This window comes from Caretta caretta, chromosome 6 (assembly GCF_965140235.1).
Source record: "Caretta caretta isolate rCarCar2 chromosome 6, rCarCar1.hap1, whole genome shotgun sequence".
Taxonomy (NCBI): Eukaryota; Metazoa; Chordata; order Testudines; family Cheloniidae; genus Caretta; species Caretta caretta.
In genome coordinates, this window is record NC_134211.1 from 51993123 (window position 1) to 52013571 (window position 20449).

At 39.8% G+C, this 20449-nt stretch overlaps 1 long non-coding RNA gene across 5 annotated transcripts in view; it reads left to right on the plus strand.

Moving 5' to 3' along the window:
- The window catches only part of LOC142072529 (uncharacterized), a 79635-nt gene extending 60625 nt beyond the window's left edge, over positions 1 to 19010 (plus strand). For 4 of the 5 annotated variants that reach the window (XR_012668935.1, XR_012668933.1, XR_012668932.1 and 1 more), the window contains 2 exons: positions 15394 to 15481; positions 17945 to 19010. This is a non-coding gene — a long non-coding RNA (uncharacterized LOC142072529). Of the gene's footprint in view, positions 1 to 6302; positions 7615 to 15393; positions 15482 to 17944 lie in introns of those variants that run through there. The other variant, XR_012668934.1, reaches the window with a different exon arrangement.
- The last annotated feature ends 1439 nt before the right edge of the window (positions 19011 to 20449 follow it).

The window sequence follows — 20449 nt, forward strand, 5'->3', positions numbered from 1 at the left end:
CAAGAGGAACAAGATGTTTAATTTCTGTTCCCTTCCCTCTTATCCCCTCAGGAGGTTATGTCGTCAGGAGACAAGAAATCTGGCCTTCTGTGCATGATAATTAATTCTTGATCAGTGGGAAAACAAACAAACAAAACATTAATCAGTTATGATTTAATAGAACATGAGACTCCCTCCACCCTCCAAAAATTACTGTGTTTTACCAAAAGCTACCTGGTGAGATTCTTCCATCCCACTGAATGGCACCTTATCCCAGGGGAGGAATGAGGCTATTCAACATGCTAGAAGTTAACATTATTTTTCTTTAGGGAAAAGGCTTTTCTTTTATGCATACTTTGTTTGTAAACTTAAAAAAAATTACAAAGTCATATGAATATAGAATCATATTAATATAGGCTCTGTTTTACACTTATAACCTCACTGCTTATGGAGGGAAACCTTCCATTTTCTGTGTGAAGTCTGCTTGAGTGGGCAAGAGTTAAAAGTGGAGAACATGGCCATAAAAAGAGAGACTTTTGAAAAATAGCTGAAACATTTACTGTCAGCATAGTGCACAAAATGACTATATTTGGAAACAATTGGACATTTTTCCATAGGAGATTTTGGGTGCTGACTAGAAATAAAATATCATTCATCCTCCATTCCAAGTGCAGGGGTAGGATAACCAATATGGCAGTGTTATCAGAGCTGGTATTACAAAATTACATGCCTGGAGATTACATGAAAAACAGGTTTAGTTTGTACCCCTTGCCACTCGTATTATAACTACATCTCAAGAATGGAATTTCTTTTCTTGTTATACTTTCTTATCAAGAGACTGAGGTGTCAAATATGTAAGAACAGAAGACACTTTAGGAACAGTAAAAGGCCAGGTAGCCTGATGTGCCTGCCCTTTAAATGCAATGCTCAATAAAATATATGCCACACAGATAGTAACAGCCCGTACTTTCTGTCCTATATTGCAACTGGATGGTGATTCTATTGTGGCCCAATGGTTTTAGTAGGATACTGGGATTCAGGATTTCTGTGTTCTCTCCCCAGCCCTGTCTGTTTGTGACCTTGAATAAATCACAACTTTTCTTGTGCTTTTATAATTTCACCACCTGTAAAACTAGTATTATGTAATAATCACAGCATCATGGAAACTGGAGTTGGAAAAAACTGATTTGCTCATCATACATACCCTACACTCTAGTATTAAACTTTAGAAAAGGGTTTTAAAATAAAAAAAGAGGAAGCAAGATAAATAACTAAACTGAAAAACAATGATATTAAAATCTTTCAGTTCAGCAGGGAGGCTACTTCAGTAATTATAACAGAGGCATAGAAGTTCTACAAAAAAGGAATTATGAAGGAAAGAAACAAACAGTATGATAACGTTACTCCTTTTGTTCCAAGAGGTTAGCCAAGATCTTCTGGGCTGTTCCAGTTAGGAAAAGAAATTGATGATGGAATCAGGCATTTCTCTGATGCAATCTTGTTTACTTACAAAGAATGTACAATGTCCTGTTTCCCTGAACACAACAGGAATCAAACAAGAACCAGTATCACAGTTCCAAGTTAACGTACTTAAAGGAAATGTTTTTTCCCCAGACAGCACATATCCCAAAAGCTCTCTGACTTTATCTCACAGCCACATTCCTGGCACTTCTTGTGACTGCATCTTTACCTTTTTTCTGCTCCTACTTCTCTGGTATTCTCTCCTGCTTCTCTGTGTTTCTGCCTTTCTCTCTCTTTCACACACACACAAACCTCCAGAAAACAATAGTCAGTGAACCCCTCTGTCCACATGTGTCTTGCATGTGTCTTTGTTTTGGGTGGTGACATGCACCTGTGTTTGGGTGAAGGCCTCTATGGTTTCAGTTACCTTGTTTCATGGAGAAGCTTAACTGTTTTTTACAACTACCCTGAATGAAGTCTGTTGGTTATTCCCAACCCATAACAGTAAAATGGTCAGAACAATGTGATTATTTGGGCCAGGCAGATATCCTTCAGAAACTGGAAAACAAGCCTTACCTGGAATATTTTGTTGAGCTCTGGTCACTTGGGTGCTTCTGAGTTCCTATTCACAATACAAGAAAATGGGCTCAGTCAAAGAAATTTAAATGCAGCAGGGTAAAAAACCCTGATAAACGAATACATACATTGTGCATAATTAACCCGTGGAACTCATTATCACAATATAAGATTGAGGCCAATAATTTAGTAGAGGATTAAAATGTATATAGATAATAGAGATAATGTATATAGATAATAAATAATGAATATAAACCCTTATTCTTCAGTGCATAAAAGTACCTTTGACAAGGGATAGGCAAAAGCTTCCCCTATCAGCAACTTAGCCCATAACTGTTCATTGCTGAGTTCCTTGCACCTTGCTCTATTTTATTGTTACCATATCTGTTTGGGCAGAGTTTTGTTGGGATGGGACTAGTTCAACTCATACACCAATTTACAGGAGTTGTACTGTAAGCCAGTATAAGAGACAGTAACACAGCCGTAAAATCTTCCTCCCAGTCCTGTGCTCTAATCATTAACCAAGGCCGAATTGAGATATAGGCATTATAGTCCCATGTCCAGGTCTCCCAGCTCCTGATGAAATAAGAATCTTAGCTTTCATTTTCTTAATTTAAAAACAACAAAACAAAACAAAAAAACCATACATACTACAAGCCCTGGTGGCTGCAAATAAATGCTTGAAAATGTGAACTGAGTGTAACTGAACTTCTTTATTCATCTGAATTCTGCAACCTGCTGTCACACCAAGGATGGGCTGAGGAATAGCAGGGGCAAGGCCATAATGTGGGAGCAGGTCAGGGATGGGGTGCATGTGTCATATGTGCTTTGTGAGTGATGAGGACGCAAGATAGGTTTTGGGCCAAAGTATGGCTAACAAGATCACAGCCCCAAATGTTATGACTTTAATGTAATGTAAAATGTTATGACTTTAATGTAAAATGATGCATCAATCCATCTAACTTATCAAGCAACAGCTTAAATACTGTAAACAGCTAGCTCTGGTGAATCTAAATTCATGGAGTAAAAATCCCTCACAAAAAGCAACAAAACAAAGAAACAAAACAAAACAAAAAAGGAAGCCACTTTGGTTGGTCAGTTTGGCTGTCTTCCATTCCCAGACTGGCTTAGGACACATTTTAATGTACTTTGAATTTCCTTTTCATGAGAAACCTAATTGATTTTATTGGCTAAACACAAATAATGCAGAAAAGACCAACACATTTAAAATAAATGCCTTCTTTGAAACAATACCCATATTAGCCTTTAAAATCCACCATACATGCACCTCTGTTTTCAACAAGGACTTTTTTCAAAGAGAAAGAAATGATTTGGTAATTGGTTTGTTTTAACTCTGAAAATGTACTTATAACACCCCGTAAGGTCATAAAATATATTTAGAGTAGAGCATGAAAAAGGAAGGAACACATTTCAGAAGGAGTGGGATTTATACTATAAATGTGCCTCTGGAAACATATCCCTTAATCCTCTGCAGCTAACAGTAAGATTGTTTCAACATGACCTTCATCTCAGGAGTTTTAACACTTATTCTGTACAAAACATCAAATAAATAAAATAATAATAATTAATAATAAATAATCATGATAACCTACATAGAATTTTTAATCCAAAGCTCTCAAAATATTTTGCAAAGATAGTATTATCCCTTTTGATCGGAGCAGTTAGCCAAAATTCAGAGTATTGCAGTAGGAATCAAACAAATAACAAGAGACAGTTTCATTTCTTACATCTCCAAGCCCAGCCAGCACTCTGCACTAAAAGCTCTCTCTTCGCTTTTTCCTTGTGGTCATGCTACAAGTGCTTCCCTGGCTATCTCTGGTGCTTCCTTGCTTCTTTCTTGCCTGCTTCTGTGGGGTTTCTGCTGCTTCTCTCTCTGACACCCAAACCTCCCTCAAGCAATACTCAGCCCACCTGTGGAGGCCCTCCACACACACAGCTCATATTCCTGACTGGCCTTTTATGTGTTTTGGGAATTGGCTGCTATTGTTTCAGCCCTCTTATTCCATATAGGATCTTCATTGATTCTTAATATTTATCCTGAATGAAGGGTGATTAGTTCACCCACCAGCTTCAACAAGGTTTCACCAGCACCTGGCATAACAGCAGGTAAAACTGCAATATCCTATTTTGCAGTGGAGAAAACTGAGGCACTGAAATGTTAAGCCCAACATTGCAAAGTCAGGTGGAGGAAGCAGTAAGAACAGAACCCAGGAGTCTTGTCTCTGTTTCCATTTCCTCTTCTGTAAAATCGGTATTGTAATATTTTCTACTACATGGGCTATACTGCAAGACTTCCCAGAATCCCCTTTTCTATGCTCCTGTGAAGGCAACTGCTGTGAAGCTTATTTCAGTGGTGCATGTGTGTCTACAGAGTCCCTTCAGTGGTGCATGCGTGTCTACTGAGTCCCTCTGTATCTTCCTACATCCAGCTTCTGCAGTGTATGTGCAACATTTCTACTGTGTTTGGCCACTTTGTGGCCATGTAGCAATATCTGTGTGGGGAATGTATGGTGCCACGTTTCAGCTCTGCTTTGTGACCGTGAAATTATTCGGCTTCTGGAAAATCTTCCATAGGAGATGGTTATTCTAAGAGTTGGAGGGTTATCTGTTTTTAATTCACTACGGAGCTTCAATCTCAGCATTTCAGCAGAGGACACTAAAGTACTTAGAGGAGATGTTGTGAAGCTAGTCCACCTTTCAATCCATTTATCAAAAGTACTTCCTGTTCTGATTTTTTAGTAGGTGAGACAATAATGCAAACTGAGTCAAGAAAGTTAATCTTCATCTGACTATTTTAATACATAAAAGATTCCTATAAAATAAGTTCTGACCATTAGCTTTTGCCAATTATTGCCAAATTATAGGGCACATACAGAGTAGATATATATTACTGCTCATTATAAACCTCCTGAAAATGGATATTTATAGTAGAATTATTGGCACAGCCTTAACTCAAGCCCTGTGAATAGTGATGCTAGAATACAGTAAATGCTGCAAGTCAAACTCTGGTACAGCAAGCTAGTTTATTTTCTAGGCTCTATTCCCATAGATTTATTTTATGGGAATCACTTAATAAGCTCATTATCTACAGGCAACTGTTAATAGTCAAAGCATGGTAACTTTCAGGTTCTATTAAGCCTGAAACACATAGGCACCGTAATCTTTCTCAATCACTCTCCCTTTCCTTTAAATATGTAAATTATCTTTTATTAAAAGCATAAGTAACTATTAATTAAGTAATGACTTCAGCTGGTTTTGTGATGATCTTCTCTTTATTCTTTAGTGTAGCCCCCTGGCAGATAAACTACAGGGAGGATATATATTTTAAAGTGGGGAGGATTTCATTTAGTCTCTGACTTTAAACTATTTCAAGCCCTTTTATATACCTTGATACCCGTGCATAACATTGTAGGTGTGTTGTCAGAAGATAACATATGGGAGAAGAAAAATCCATCCATGGAGAAAATGTTTTCTGTCTCTTACACTTAGTGATGAATATTAGTAATTTCTCCCCTTCCCATTGAAGCATCTAGTGGGAGGGACAGAAAGGGGGCACCAGCTAAAAGGGGGGCACGTGACCTCCCCACGTGACTTATCCCCACCCACCACATGACCCCCTCACATGACTCCTCCCCGCCCTGCTCCCTATGTGACAGCCCACCATGCTCTCCCTGTCCCCTCCCCATCCCATGTTACCTGGTGGGAGGGCGGACTCTGCTCCAGTCCCCCTGGATCTCCCAGGCAGCCTTCGGCCATGCTGCCTGCCTGGATTGTTCCAGGCAAGCAGTGTGGCTGGAGGTTGCCTGGGAGCGTGCAGCTGCTGCGTGCCACTCCAGGCAGCATGACCAGAAGAGGAGGCTGGAAGAGGAGTGGCTCTGGCCCCGCTTCTTCTCTGGCTCTGGCTCTGGCCCTGCCCCTTCATCTTCCCAGCTTCTGGACTTGTCACCCCCCAACATTTTGGGGAAGGTCATGTGACCTTAGATTAAGAGAATCTAACCGTGGGTCACCATGGGGCCCCCACAAAGTTATTTTAAAATCACCTGAACACATTCCAAAACATTTTATCCACAAATACATTTCTCACTGGTTTTGAACAAAGTACTTGTATAAAAATGTATCTTCTGATCCCAATAGGATGTTTTCTTTGTTTTGCATCAGGAAATTATTCTTATTTTGTTTAAAGTAATGCAATGAAAAATAAAGTACCGAGTTTATTTAATATGATGAGCTGTTCACTACTGCAAAACAAGAGCTATTTTTGATAACCCAGCCTATAGTATTTGTATTGGTCTAGGAAGCATTCAGAAGTACTGTTGTTTGGAAGTTGTTTTCCCCTATAATTATAAGCAGTACAGACCTGGGTCTTTATTGGTCAAAGTGAAATCAGAGTTTTATACTTTTGTAATTATATTGGCTTCTGTAGAGTTACTCCTGACTCACACTGGTATAAATTAGATTACAAAAATTTCTTTTTTCATGTGGACTTAGATTCTGGAGCAAAAGGATAGAGGCCACCAGAGAAAGTATTGGCTTACCAAGCCACTGCATAATGTCCCTATCTGATTCATTTAAAACTCTAGGCATGAAATTTTGGTCCCATAGAAATCAATGGTAGTTTTGTCATTGATTTAACTGCGGCCAGGATTTCACTGATAAAATCTACTATCTGCTGCCATTTTGTGTTCAGTTCAGATGTGGCACAAACTCTCTTGGAGAGCTGACTTTTTTTTTTTATTGTGTGTTTCTTTTTTAGATTAAATTCTCTTAATCTAAAATAAAAGTCATTCAGACTGAAAGTCTACATTTGGCTTTGTGTACAAAAAAATCCAGAAAAAACTGACAATCTCCTTTCTATTTTGTTTCCTTGTATTTGCTGCTGGGAGTGGGATTGACTAGATAATGCAATTGGAAGGGGAGAGGCAGGCAATAACTGAATATAAGAGAGCAAGGAAGAAGACAAGAGTGGCAAATCCTGCAAGAAAGAAAAAACAGTGAAGATAGCCAGAATTTGGAGCCCTGGGAGCATAGATGATGACTGGCAGATGATTGCAATTGAGAACAGAAGACCAGAAGACTTTCAGCCAGAAAGAACAGAATGGGGAAGGCCTGAAAATCACACCAGGAAGAGTCAGGTCTCTGTAAATGAGGACTCCCTACTAAAAAGAACAGAGGGGCCTGTCACCAAAGTGATCCAGAGAACAGAAGGGTGTTTTGTCTGCTGGAAGCTAAGATACAGGATGTGGACCTGAGCTGGAAGAGGATCCTAATGGGAGTAGGAAAGAATTCATTTGATTATCCTTCACATGGAAACAAATGATACTGCTAGATTTTCATTGGGATGCATCAAGGAAGACTACTCCAGGAAGAAATGGAAGCTCAGGTGATCTTCAGTGGGATTCTACTAGAGGAGGAGAGCAAAGGTGAGACAAAATTATGATGGTCAACAGATGTCTCATGCAATGGTGCTAGATAGAGGCCTCTGGAATGTTTGACTGCTGGGAGGCATTCATGGACAGAAGACTATTCTCATGGATGAACTCCACCTGAATAAGGAGGGAATAGACTTCTGCAATGAAGGTTGGTACAACTGATTAAAAGAGCTTTTAACTAGGAATTCAGGGGAGAGGGTTGAGAGGTGCTCAGGTAATCTCCACACCTGATTCTAATATTGATTGGGAAGAAAATCAAGTAAAAAAGGATAAAGCAATATGGAAAAGAACAGAAGGTACGAGAATGGACAACAAGGGAAAATATAGTGCCAATTACAATGACAGTAACAGTCAGGTAGGCGATACTGGCAGTATAATAACTGGCACCTATCCTGGTAAGGAATCTGGGGAGACCAAGTAAAAATTTTAAAAAGGAGCCTGGGTAACAAAATGAGGGAACTAGAGCTACTGGTGCAAGAAGTGAAAATAGATATTAGAGGGATAATAGAAACACGGTGAATAACAGTCATGACTGGAATACAGGTATTGAAAGGTATGCACTGCTCAGGAAAGAGAAGTAAAGGTAAGGGTGGTGGAGTAGTATTATGTATCAATGACAAGGTAGATTATAGAAATTAAGAGTGATGGAATGGATAAAATGGAATCTATTTGGGTTAAAAACACTGGGGGGAAATGATAGCAGAGGCTTCACTAAGATAGTGCTTGGGGAATGCTACAGACCCCCAGGATCTGATCTGGATTGGGATAGAGATCTCTATTGTAGTTAATTAAATAAATAGTACTGGGCATTGTGCAATTATGAGATACTTTAATTTACCAGATATAGATAGGAGGACAAATGCTACTCACAATTATATGGCCCAGATATTTCTGGATGTGATAACTAACAGATTTCTTCACCAAATAGTCACTGTGCCAACAAGAGGTGATGCCATTTTAGATTTAATATTGGTAAATAGTGAGGACCTCATAAAAGAACTGGTTGTAGAAGATAACCTTGGTTTGAGTAGTCATGATTAATTCTGTTTAACTTAAACTGGGGTCCCTGATTCCAAAAGGGCAAACTAAAAACAAGTATAGGAATTGTTATGTAAAGCCTCCGCTCAATCCAGTAGAATGTGATTATAAGATTTGTAACTTTTCAGTCATTGCTAGTATGATCATTAAGTTCTGTAACCTTTTGCAAACTTTGTAACTTTAGTGATTGTTAGCATAACCTTTTAAATTCTGTAACTTTTGCAAGCTTTGTAATCTTTTCAGTTACCACTTGTATGAACCTCCAAGCTTTGCAATATTCCATCACGTGATCAGAGAGAGTGTGAAAAAGGGAGTGTGTGTGGAAGATAAGGGAGTGTGAACAAGGGAGTGTATGTGGGACTGGGTGGAGAGGAACTGCAAAGAGAAAAGAGCCCAGAGACAGGAGCCAGGTGTGTCTGATATAATCTGCCCTGAGAAGGCAATCACGGAGTGCTGTAAAGAAAAGAAGAACCTGGTATGCATGAAAGGCACAAGGTCTGGGAATGCTTCTCGGTGATGGACACAGCAGGAAAAACTCAGTGTACGTGACAGGAGCCACCCAGTTCCAGCAAAAGGAAGAAGGCATGCGCACAAGCTCCCTGCTTCTTGACCTGCTCGCTGACCTGGATCCATAACCGCAGGCGGACACACCAGATCTACTATGCTTCGGCTTCTCAGCTTCCTCTGCTGTCTCCAGTAACTCTCTGCCTCTGTGAGTATGTAGGTGCATGAGGGTATGAATGCAGTGAATGTGTGCATGCATGAATAAGCTCCATCCCTTTTCTGTTTGATCCAATAGTGGCATTTAATAAAACCAATATAAGTGTAACCCTGGGTTGGTTTCTAGGGAAAATGAGGTAACAGGAATTAGTTAGGGAAATTGACTGGACTGAAGAACAAGGATCTGAATGTGGAGGTGGCTTGGAATTATTTCTAGTCAAAGTTGCAGAAACTATCTAGATCCTGCAGCCCAAGCATGGGGGAAAATCTTGTAGGGAAGTGTTACAGAACAAACTGGATGAAGAAGCATCTCAAACAGGTTATTAAGACAAAGAAGATAGCCAGCAAGGAATGCAAGAGGGGATGGATCAGTAAGAAGATACTTCCTGGAGGTCAGAAAGTATGGGAAAAAATGAAAATTGACAAAAGCCAAGCAGAGCTGGACTTTGCAAAGGAAATGAAAAACAATCATAATAGGTTTGTTAGCCATACGAATAAGCAGAAAGTAAGGAAAGAAGTGGGACTTCTAAACACTGAGGATGAGGTGCAGATTGAAGTATCTAGGTATGGCCCAACACCTGAACAAATACTTTGCCTCAGTTTTTGATAAGGGTCATGAGGAGCTTGGGGGAAATGGCAGGGTGGCTAATGGGAACAAGGGTATGGAAGCGGAAATTACCACATCCAAGATGAAAGCCAAACTCAAACAACTTAAAGGAATTGACGCATGAAATTTCAAGCCCAACAGCAAGGATTTTTAATGAAACCCTAAAGTTAATGGACAAACTCTATGACTGGAGAATTGCAAATATAGTGTGTGTTGTTGTGGTTCAAATACAAGGCAGCACAAAGCTTTAAGCAAGCAAGCAGGCTGGTCTGCCAACGGGCTGGTCCTGTCAGCTTTCCACCTTCTCCTTTATTCTTTCTCTCCCCCCGCGCATTACATTCTCCAACAGATAAAAGGAATACACTGGCTTTGTTTAACATTCTTATTTACCAATTTCTATCTACCGCATTCCTTGCTCTCGGGCCTTGAGCCCAGTCCTGGGAGGCTTCCCACGGTTCATGTCATCTGGGCGAGATTCCAAGGTTCATGCCCTTGAGAGGAGCCGTGTGTGCACTGCTCCTACACAACACTCCGGGTGTGCCCTGAATGTTGCCAAGTGCATGAACCTTGTATGAATGCTACAGTGTGTGTGTGTATATATATATATATATATATATTTAAGAAAGTGGGAAAAAGTGATCCATGCAACTACAGGTCCATTAGTTTGACCTCAACTGTATGCAAGATTTTAGAACAAATTTGGAAAGGGACAGTATTTAAAAACATACAGGTAAATGGTAACTGGAATAAAATACAACATGGTTTTACAAAAAGTAGATCATTCAAGACCAACCTGATTTTATATTTTTAAGAAGCTAACCAGTTTTCTAGACAGTGGAAATGCAGTAGATCTTATCTACCTGGATTTCAGTAAACCATTTGAGACAGTTCTACATGGGAAATTATTAGTTAAATTGGAGAAGATGGAGATTAATATGAGACTTTAAAGGTAGGAAGGGACTGGTTAAAGGGGAGACTGAAATCAGTCATGCTGAAAGGTGAACTGTCAGTCTGGAGTGAGATTAATAGTGGAGTTCCTCAGGAATAAGTCTTGGAACAAATCTTATTTAACATTTTCCTTATTGACCTTGGCACACAAAGTAGGAGTACGCCAAAAAAAAAAAAATTAAAAAAAATTTTTGCGGATGGTACAAAGCTGGAAGGTATTGCCAATGTGGAGGAGGACCGGAATATCATACAAGAAGATTCGGACAACCTTGAAAACTGGACTAATAGAAATTGGATTAAATTTAATAGTGTGAAGTGCAAGGGCATGTACTTTGGAACATTTTTTGCTATTAGATGGGAATTTATCAGTTGGAAGAGAGAGGAAGAAAAAGACATGGGTGAACTGGTCGATCACAGGATGATTAGGTACTGCCAATGTGATGCAGTCATGAAAAATGTTAATGCAATCCTAAAATGCATCAGGTGAGGTATTTTCTGTAGAGATAGGGAAGTGTGATTACCATTCAAGGCACTGGTGAGACCTCATGTGGAATGCTGTGTGCAATTTTGGCCTCCCATGTTTAAGAAAGATGAATTCCAACTGAAACAGGTGCAGAGAAGGCTTCTAGGATGATCAGAGGAATTGAGACCCTGCCTTATGAGAAGAGACTTAAGGAGCTGGGCATGTTTAGCCTAACAAAATTATCTTAACCAGCTCACCACTGTTAGGCAGAGCAACCTCCTTGCAAAAAACTATAAAAGGTCTTTTGAACAAAATTGAGTCAGAGAGAATGCTACCTACATGGTATTGTTTCATCAGTAACATTGTTCAGAGAACTGCTGCAATCTAAAAACATCTTTAGGCAGGTTCTAATTAGTTCAATAAACTGATGTCACCAAAATCTTTACCAGGGACTTTTTCCCACCATTCCTACTGAGATTTACATTCTATCAAATAGAGACCAGTTTTCATCTACAGAAGTCATTACCCATTTTTCTTAGTCTACATTAAAGGCAAATTTGAGGCTTTAAGATTTCTGTTTCCTCGTGATATTTTTATGAAGATGCAGTGGAGAGAGATCTAGATTCTAAAGGTTTGTGTACGTTGGCCAAGTAGCACTGGTCATCTTAATCTTTGATTCTCCGTGCTCCTATTCAAATAATTCCTGTGCAGGTCACTTAGAGGACAAAAAAGTCTTCAGACACACATTGCATCTGATTCTAATCTGTGACAGCACAAAAATATTCTTCATTAAACTGTAGAAAAGCAGGAATGCCAGCTAATTGCTTTCTACTATTTTTTTTTCTTTTTAAGTCTCCATGATAGATCTGAGAGGAGGAGTAGAAGGGGGGGGGGGGACACACCATTAGAGTTTTAGACCATATCTGCATTTTTTTAAAATGATCTGCCCTGTCTTTAGCAGCTGTAACAAGCCAAGTGTCCTACATTGGAGTAGTAAATACAAGGAGCTGACTGCTCAACATTGGCCTTCTTTTAGAAGAATCTGGGTATTTTTCCCTTCCCAGTTTCAATTTCAATTTAAATAGTTATCTGGGAATCATTAGTTCTATTTCAAAACGACAGGTTTCAGAGTAACAGCCGTGTTAGTCTATATTCGCAAAAAGAAAAGGAGTACTTGTGGCACCTTAGAGACTAACCAATTTATTTGAGCATGAGCTTTCGTGAGCTACAGCTCACTTCATCGGATGCATACCGTGGAAACTGCAGCAGACTTTATATATACACAGAGAATATGAAACAATACCTCCTCCCACCCCACTGTCCTGCTGGTAATAGCTTATCTAAAGTGATCATCAGGTGGGCCATTTCCAGCACAAATCCAGGTTTTCTCACCCTCCACCCCCCCACACAAATTCACTCTCCTGCTGGTGCTAGCCCATCCAAAGTGACAACTCTTTACATAATCAAGTCGGGCTATTTCCTGCACAAATCCAGGTTTTCTCACATCCCCCCCACCCCCATACACACACAAACTCACTCTCCTGCTGGTAATAGCTCATCCAAACTGACCACTCTCCAAGTTTAAATCCAAGTTAAACCAGAACATCTGGGGGGGGGGGGTAGGAAAAAACAAGAGGAAACAGGCTACCTTGCATAATGACTTAGCCACTCCCAGTCTCTATTTAAGCCTAAATTAATAGTATCCAATTTGCAAATGAATTCCAATTCAGCAGTTTCTCGCTGGAGTCTGGATTTGAAGTTTTTTTGTTTTAAGATAGCGACCTTCATGTCTGTGATTGCGTGACCAGAGAGATTGAAGTGTTCTCCGACTGGTTTATTAATGTTATAATTCTTGACATCTGATTTGTGTCCATTTATTCTTTTACGTAGAGACTGTCCAGTTTGACCAATGTACATGGCAGAGGGGCATTGCTGGCACATGATGGCATATATCACATTGGTGGATGTGCAGGTGAACGAGCCTCTGATAGTGTGGCTGATGTTATTAGGCCCTGTGATGGTGTCCCCCTGACAGCAGGATTGTCCGGCTATGTAGACTCCCTCCTCAGGCCCTACGCTACCAGCACTCCCAGCTACCTTCGAGACACCACTGACTTCCTGAGGAAACTTCAATCCATCGGTGATCTTCCTGATAACACCATCCTGGCTACTATGGATGTAGAAGCCCTCTACACCAACATTCCACACAAAGATGGACTACAAGCCGTCAAGAACACTATCCCCGATAATGTCACGGCTAACCTGGTGGCTGAACTTTGTGACTTTGTCCTTACCCATAACTATTTCACATTTGGGGACAATGTATACCTTCAGATCAGCGGCACTGCTATGGGTACCCGCATGGCCCCACAGTATGCCAACATTTTTATGGCTGATTTAGAACAACGCTTCCTCAGCTCTCGTCCCTTAAAGCCCCTACTCTACTTGCGCTATATTGATGACATCTTCATCATCTGGACCCATGGAAAAGAAGCCCTTGAGGAATTCCACCATGATTTCAACAATTTCCATCCCACCACCAACCTCAGCCTGGTCCAGTCCACACAAGAGATCCACTTCCTGGACACTACAGTGCTAATAAACAATGGTCACATAAACACCACCCTATACCGGAAACCTACTGACCGCTATTCCTACCTGCATGCCTCCAGCTTTCACCCTGACCACACCACACGATCCATCGTCTACAGCCAAGCTCTGCGATACAACCGCATTTGCTCCAACCCCTCAGACAGAGACAAACACCTACAAGATCTCTGTCAAGATTTCTTACAACTACAATACCCACCTGCAGAAGTAAAGAAACAGATTGATAGAGCCAGAAGAGTTCCCAGAAGTTACCTACTACAGGACAGGCCTAACAAAGAAAATAACAGAACGCCACTAGCCGTCACCTTCAGCCCCCAACTAAAACCCCTCCAACGCATTATTAAGGATCTACAACCTATCCTAAAGGATGACCCAACACTCTCACAAGTCTTGGGAGACAGGCCAGTCCTTGCCTACAGACAGCCTCGCAACCTGAAGCAAATACTCACCAACAACCACATACCACACAACAGAACCACTAACCCAGGAACTTATCCTTGCAACAAAGCCCGTTGCCAACTGTGCCCACATATCTATTCAGGGGACACCATCACAGGGCCTAATAACATCAGCCACACCATCAGAGGCTCGTTCACCTGCACATCCACCAATGTGATATATGCCATCATGTGCCAGCAATGCCCCTCTGCCATGTACATTGGTCAAACTGGACAGTCTCTACGTAAAAGAATAAATGGACACAAATCAGATGTCAAGAATTATAACATTCATAAACCAGTCGGAGAACACTTCAATCTCTCTGGTCACGCAATCACAGACATGAAGGTCGCTATCTTAAAACAAAAAAACTTCAAATCCAGACTCCAGCGAGAAACTGCTGAATTGGAATTCATTTGCAAATTGGATACTATTAATTTAGGCTTAAATAGAGACTGGGAGTGGCTAAGTCATTATGCAAGGTAGCCTGTTTCCTCTTGTTTTTTCCTACCCCCCCCCCCAGATGTTCTGGTTTAACTTGGATTTAAACTTGGAGAGTGGTCAGTTTGGATGAGCTATTACCAGCAGGAGAGTGAGTTTGTGTGTGTATGGGGGTGGGGGGGATGTGAGAAAACCTGGATTTGTGCAAGAAATAGCCCGACTTGATTATGTAAAGAGTTGTCACTTTGGATGGGCTAGCACCAGCAGGAGAGTGAATTTGTGTGGGGGGGTGGAGGGTGAGAAAACCTGGATTTGTGCTGGAAATGGCCCACCTGATGATCACTTTAGATAAGCTATTACCAGCAGGACAGTGGGGTGGGAGGAGGTATTGTTTCATATTCTCTGTGTATATATAAAGTCTGCTGCAGTTTCCACGGTATGCATCCGATGAAGTGAGCTGTAGCTCACGAAAGCTCATGCTCAAATAAATTGGTTAGTCTCTAAGGTGCCACAAGTACTCCTTTTCTTATTTCAAAACGAGTAATTTCACAGGAGCATTATAAGTGTACAAATATATACGGTGCTCTTAGAGTAAATTTGAATTCCACCACTTTCCAACTCTGATTCATAAACTTTTTTTTTTCTTTTTAATTGAATGAAAGAAAACTCATCACGCTCTAAATATCAAGCATATGGGAAAGGCGAGAAAAGGGATAGATACAGGAGTATACCTACAAAAGATTCCTTCAGGTGAGTTTCCATTTTTATTCAACCCTGCTCCATTTGAAGCAATTCTTTCTAGAGACTTTAAACTCAGTGTTGGGTGGATAGTCAAAAGAATATTTTGAACGGGGGGGGGGAAGGGGGTGGAGAGAAAGAAAGAAATGTGATATATACATAGTAGTTTGACAACTTTGAAGATGTGTTAGTGAGAAAATGAGCTCTTTTCTCCCTTTTTGATTTTATACATAGTTACTACATAAAGTCTATGTAGAAAGGACAGTTCTTCTTTAAACGTTCTCCTCTGAAGAAAGACATAGATAAAATATGTCAGGCTGTACACTGTTCCCTTCCTTTAAAACAGAACTGGTGAATTTTAGCTTTTGTTAGTTAATGTGGAATAATCTTTTTTTTTTCTTTTTTTCTTATTCTTCTGGTGGAGTTGCAGGTGCTTCACCCAACAGTTGAAGAGTAGAATCCACTGTGATGTTCAGTATGGACAATGCTATGAGCAAAACTACTTATTAAATCTAAAATACTAATTTAAATAACTTAGGGTTGGATTCTTATTAGCAGAGCTGAGACAGACTAGATTGAAGTAGGGTGGGGGTGGCTATCAGAGATTCAGCTGTATTTCCCTGATCCCATACCACCCAGCCTCATCTGAGTAGTGCCAAGTGAACATAGTGGACTGAGACTGCAACACTTTGATTAATCTTGTCTTTAGAACTAAGATTCTAGAAATACCAAATTGAAGATTGTTCTGAACATGTTCAGATGATCATAATGGGCCAAAAGTATTCAGCACACTTTTTGATCATGTCTATCTAAACTTTCCACCATGTTCTAAAACCCCCACCGCTCTCTCTCTCTATATATGTATAAAATAATAATAAAAAAAGACTGCACCTCCCCTTGTCCTTGGAGTGTTCTTTGTTGCACTTAAAAAAATCTGAGCCCTAAACAAAAAAAGCATGGGTATCCAGGTGCAACTGGGAGAGCTAATTGTGCAAGGAAGAAACAGAGTAAAACAGGATATAGTCACATGCTAAAACATCACATCAAAAAGCCCCTCACACACAACCAGGCTCCTAAAGCTGGAAGCATGAACTAATTCCTTTTGAATACTAATGCATTACACTTGCAAAAAGAGTTAGGCCAAGTAGACCTTAGTTTCCTCAGTTAATGGCTTATGGTTTGGAAGACAGCAAGGTAGGGAAATACTTATCCTTCCAGAGAGTAAAAGTTACTCATGCTGCAAGGAAAAAAAATCATAACCGAAAACAAATCAAAACAGGGGTGGAATCCTCAACTTTAAAGGTCATTTACTTTGAATTTTGTACTGAGCACATAAAGGGTTTGAAAACCAGCATGAATAGACCTCTGTTTCAAGGAGAATATTCTCAGTGAAATTAGGAAACCTGACTTCCATCTCAACAAGTTTGCCCCTGTGTATGCTCAGGACTTTAAAGCATCCTTGAACTTGTTAAGAATTCAGTGTACCACTGAGGGCCCTCATTTAGGCTGTATTTCAGGAAGTTATATATCTTGTGGTTTTTAAACATTAAAATACAGGCTGAAATTCCTTATCATGTGCCAACTAAGAGTTCCCTTTGAAAACCTGGAGAACCAGCATTTTAAATCAGTGTCGTTGATTGAATAGAAGTTGCTCGTGGTTGTATTAATTCCATCTCAGAAGGATGAACATTTCTCTGGATCTGTCCTAACTGATTTCCTGATTGCAATTTTTCACTGTAATCCAGATGATTAAAAAGAATATTTTAAATCTTCCTTTAAGTCAAGTCCCAATGTACAAAGGCCTCAGAAGGATAGGGCCTGGATAGAATTCTTTTCATATCAGACCTGTGGACTGTACAATTCTAGGTATTTACTATGGCTGAGAAAGCCTCTAGCAAAACTCATATATGGAAGGAGACGAAGCATTTTCAACAAGGGGCCTTCAGCTCTAGAACCTTCTATAGATAAAGATTCAGATGCAATCCTACTTCACTACTCTTAGAGCTCAATTTAAGATCTTCTGCCAATAAAGGAGGCCTCACCAAGGTTGTTGACATTTTCCTTACCCAACATATTTTCAAAAAAATCCCAAACAATAAAACAACACAGCATCATTGAGGGAGGGAAGGAGAAATAGTAGCTAGTGACTGAATTGCATAGTTACTGAGGGTTTACAGCATACGACTTCACTTCTGAAAATAACATTGTCATTGGCCAGCAACTACCTCTCTTCGAATCAATGATATGTGCCTTGGTTCTATAGTGGTAGATATTTAGTGCAGTTTTCCCATTTTTGTTACTTAATTAACTCTAATGTTTATGTTGGATGGATGAACTGGGTGAGGTGAAAGGAAGCAATTTAACCTCTTTTTTTTAAAAAAAAAAAAGCCTGTTAAAAAAATTAAAAACAATCTGTTTCTGTTCAATTTGTTTCTCTTTGTTTTCATCCAGTTGTCTTCTTTTTGCTCTCAACAGGTATCAGAAGTGCAAGTAACAAAATACCATGCAAGACACTGTTCTCTTATCAAAGAGGTTAGGTTAAATGTCCAAGCATTTAACTGTTACATCTTCGGAACTGTGGAACACATTGGGGAACAATTAATTACCTCAGCCTTCTAAATCCAAGAGGCAAAATTACTGACAAGGCTTGTTAATAAATTTACAAGAGTGATGTTAGACTTTGAGCAAAAGTCCTCTGAAAACATATGTTTGGAGAAGATAAGAAAATACTGATATTGGGGTCAGGTCACATTGCACCTCATAACTTCCCTATTCAAATATGCTGAATCATGTTACTGAAATATGAAGAATTGCTGAATGTTAAAAATAAGAGTTTTGTTAGTTTAATGTAATAGTTTATAAATATGGATAGTTATGATGGGTACGGCTTATGTCCAGGCCCTAGGCTAGCTTCTTCCTGGCACAAGTGTTGTCTTGCTAATCTCTTTCTCTTACATAAACTTGTTTAGGTAATATTTATTGCTGACAGAACAAAGGTGATGGTTAGTTATTGTCCTGGAGAATTTAGATACCAGCTGGTATAATAGACACACAAAACATCATGGTAAAAGCCTCTATCTTGGGAAAATCGGGTGTACGGTGACAAAGACATAATGGCATCAAAACAGTGTAGACAGTGAAAGTTATGGTAGGTTTCAGAGTAGACTCAAGTGTACATATTGTACAGGTTATGTAAGACACAATGCTTAGTGTTGATTGAGGAAAACTGTTGAATATATAAGGTGAAAACGTATAAGAAACAAGTGAACAAGAGCCCAAGTCGGAGAAATACCAGACCAGATACTGAAGAAATGAGACTGAAGGACCATACCAGAAAGGGACTGAGAGCATAGGTGTCGACTTGTAGGTGCTCCATCCCTGGAGCACCCACAGGAAAAAAAGAGTGGGTGATCAGCACCCACTGGCAGTCCCAAGGATCAATGCCTCCCCCTCCCCCCGGCAGAACCTCCAACCCACCGTGATCAGATGTTCATCAGTATGCAGGAGACATTGGGGAGGATGGGGGGAGGAGCAGGAAGAGGCAGGGGGTAGGGGTTTGGGGGAAGGGGTGGAGTGGGGGAGGACCTGGGGCAGAGCAGGAAGATCCACCCCAGGAAGTCAGCACCTATGACTGAGGCACTCATCATGAAATACAGGAGCGCTTCCTGGTACCAAGTAGTTGGCAAACTTGGACCCCACCTGTTTTGCTTTATCTGTTTAGTCTCTGTCATAAACATATAATCAGAAACTATGTGACAATAAATCTGTCTGAAAATTTATAAATAAAGATGAAAATTGGTTACACTTAAATTGGGTGGACTCATGACTCAGTTTCCTACCTTACACTCCTTACAAAATCTAACAGTCACATATCACACAGGGACTCAAAAAAAAAAAAAAAAAGGAAAGAAAAAGAAAAAGGAAAACCAACCTCCTTTCTTCTATTCTTATTATTGTAACAAACTTGTGGTTACCTCTACAGACCCAAAGACAGAGAACTGAGCAATTCTGAATCTATTAATCAGAAGCCCCCATCCCATCCCAGTCCCTACCATATACACACAAACACAAAACAAGCCCGTCCGGCACATAGTTACCAGAACTGTAGGAGTATTCTTAGTTTTGGGTCATTTCTCATTCCTCACTAGTTTTCCCCGCAGACCAGTTAACATTATCCTAAACTTTTACTCTATTTTTGTATCTTTTCACAAACTTTACTTCACAACCAATGCAATATTTATTAAGGGGTTAGAAGGCCCTGCCTGCACGAGGTGCCTTGTTTGGAAGGATATGTAAAATAATATTATAGTTTACATCTTCAAAGTACTATTCAAACATTAATTAATTAAAACCAAGGTCCTGACCACTTGTTGTCATTAAAGAGCCTTAGTACTTTCTACAAGAGTTGGAACATTAGCCTCAGGCTCCTGGCCAAATTCCAAGCATGTAATTACATTCTACCCACCTAAATTTCCGTGGCAATTGCCACTAGATACATTGTTTTTCCGTTTCTGTCCTGAACTGTAGTACCATCTAGCTATTAACTGCTTAAAGACTGACACTTTACATTCCAAAGGTGGCTGCATTTCCCTGATTGATGAAGGCATCCCATTACATATAGTATTGATGTAAGATTTGGGATTTTTGGATTAAAATAAGATACTATGTCAGCCAGTTATTAATTTTAATTATTTTCGTATGCAAAAAAATCTGATATTTATTCCCAGTCTACCTCCTAACACATGTCAAAAAGGAAATTTGTGTTTACTTTTTTTTTTAATAATTCACGTATAGTAGAATTATATAAGCAGGTGAGACTATGAACTGTGGCAACAGTTGATCATCTTATGAATAGGACTGGGCATTGAAGTGGTTTGTGTAATGGATCAAGAGACTTTTAAATATAAACAACTCTTTCTTTTTTTAATCCCTCACTCCCTGAAGTTTCTGATTTAGCAAGAGAGAAAATAAGTGCACTGA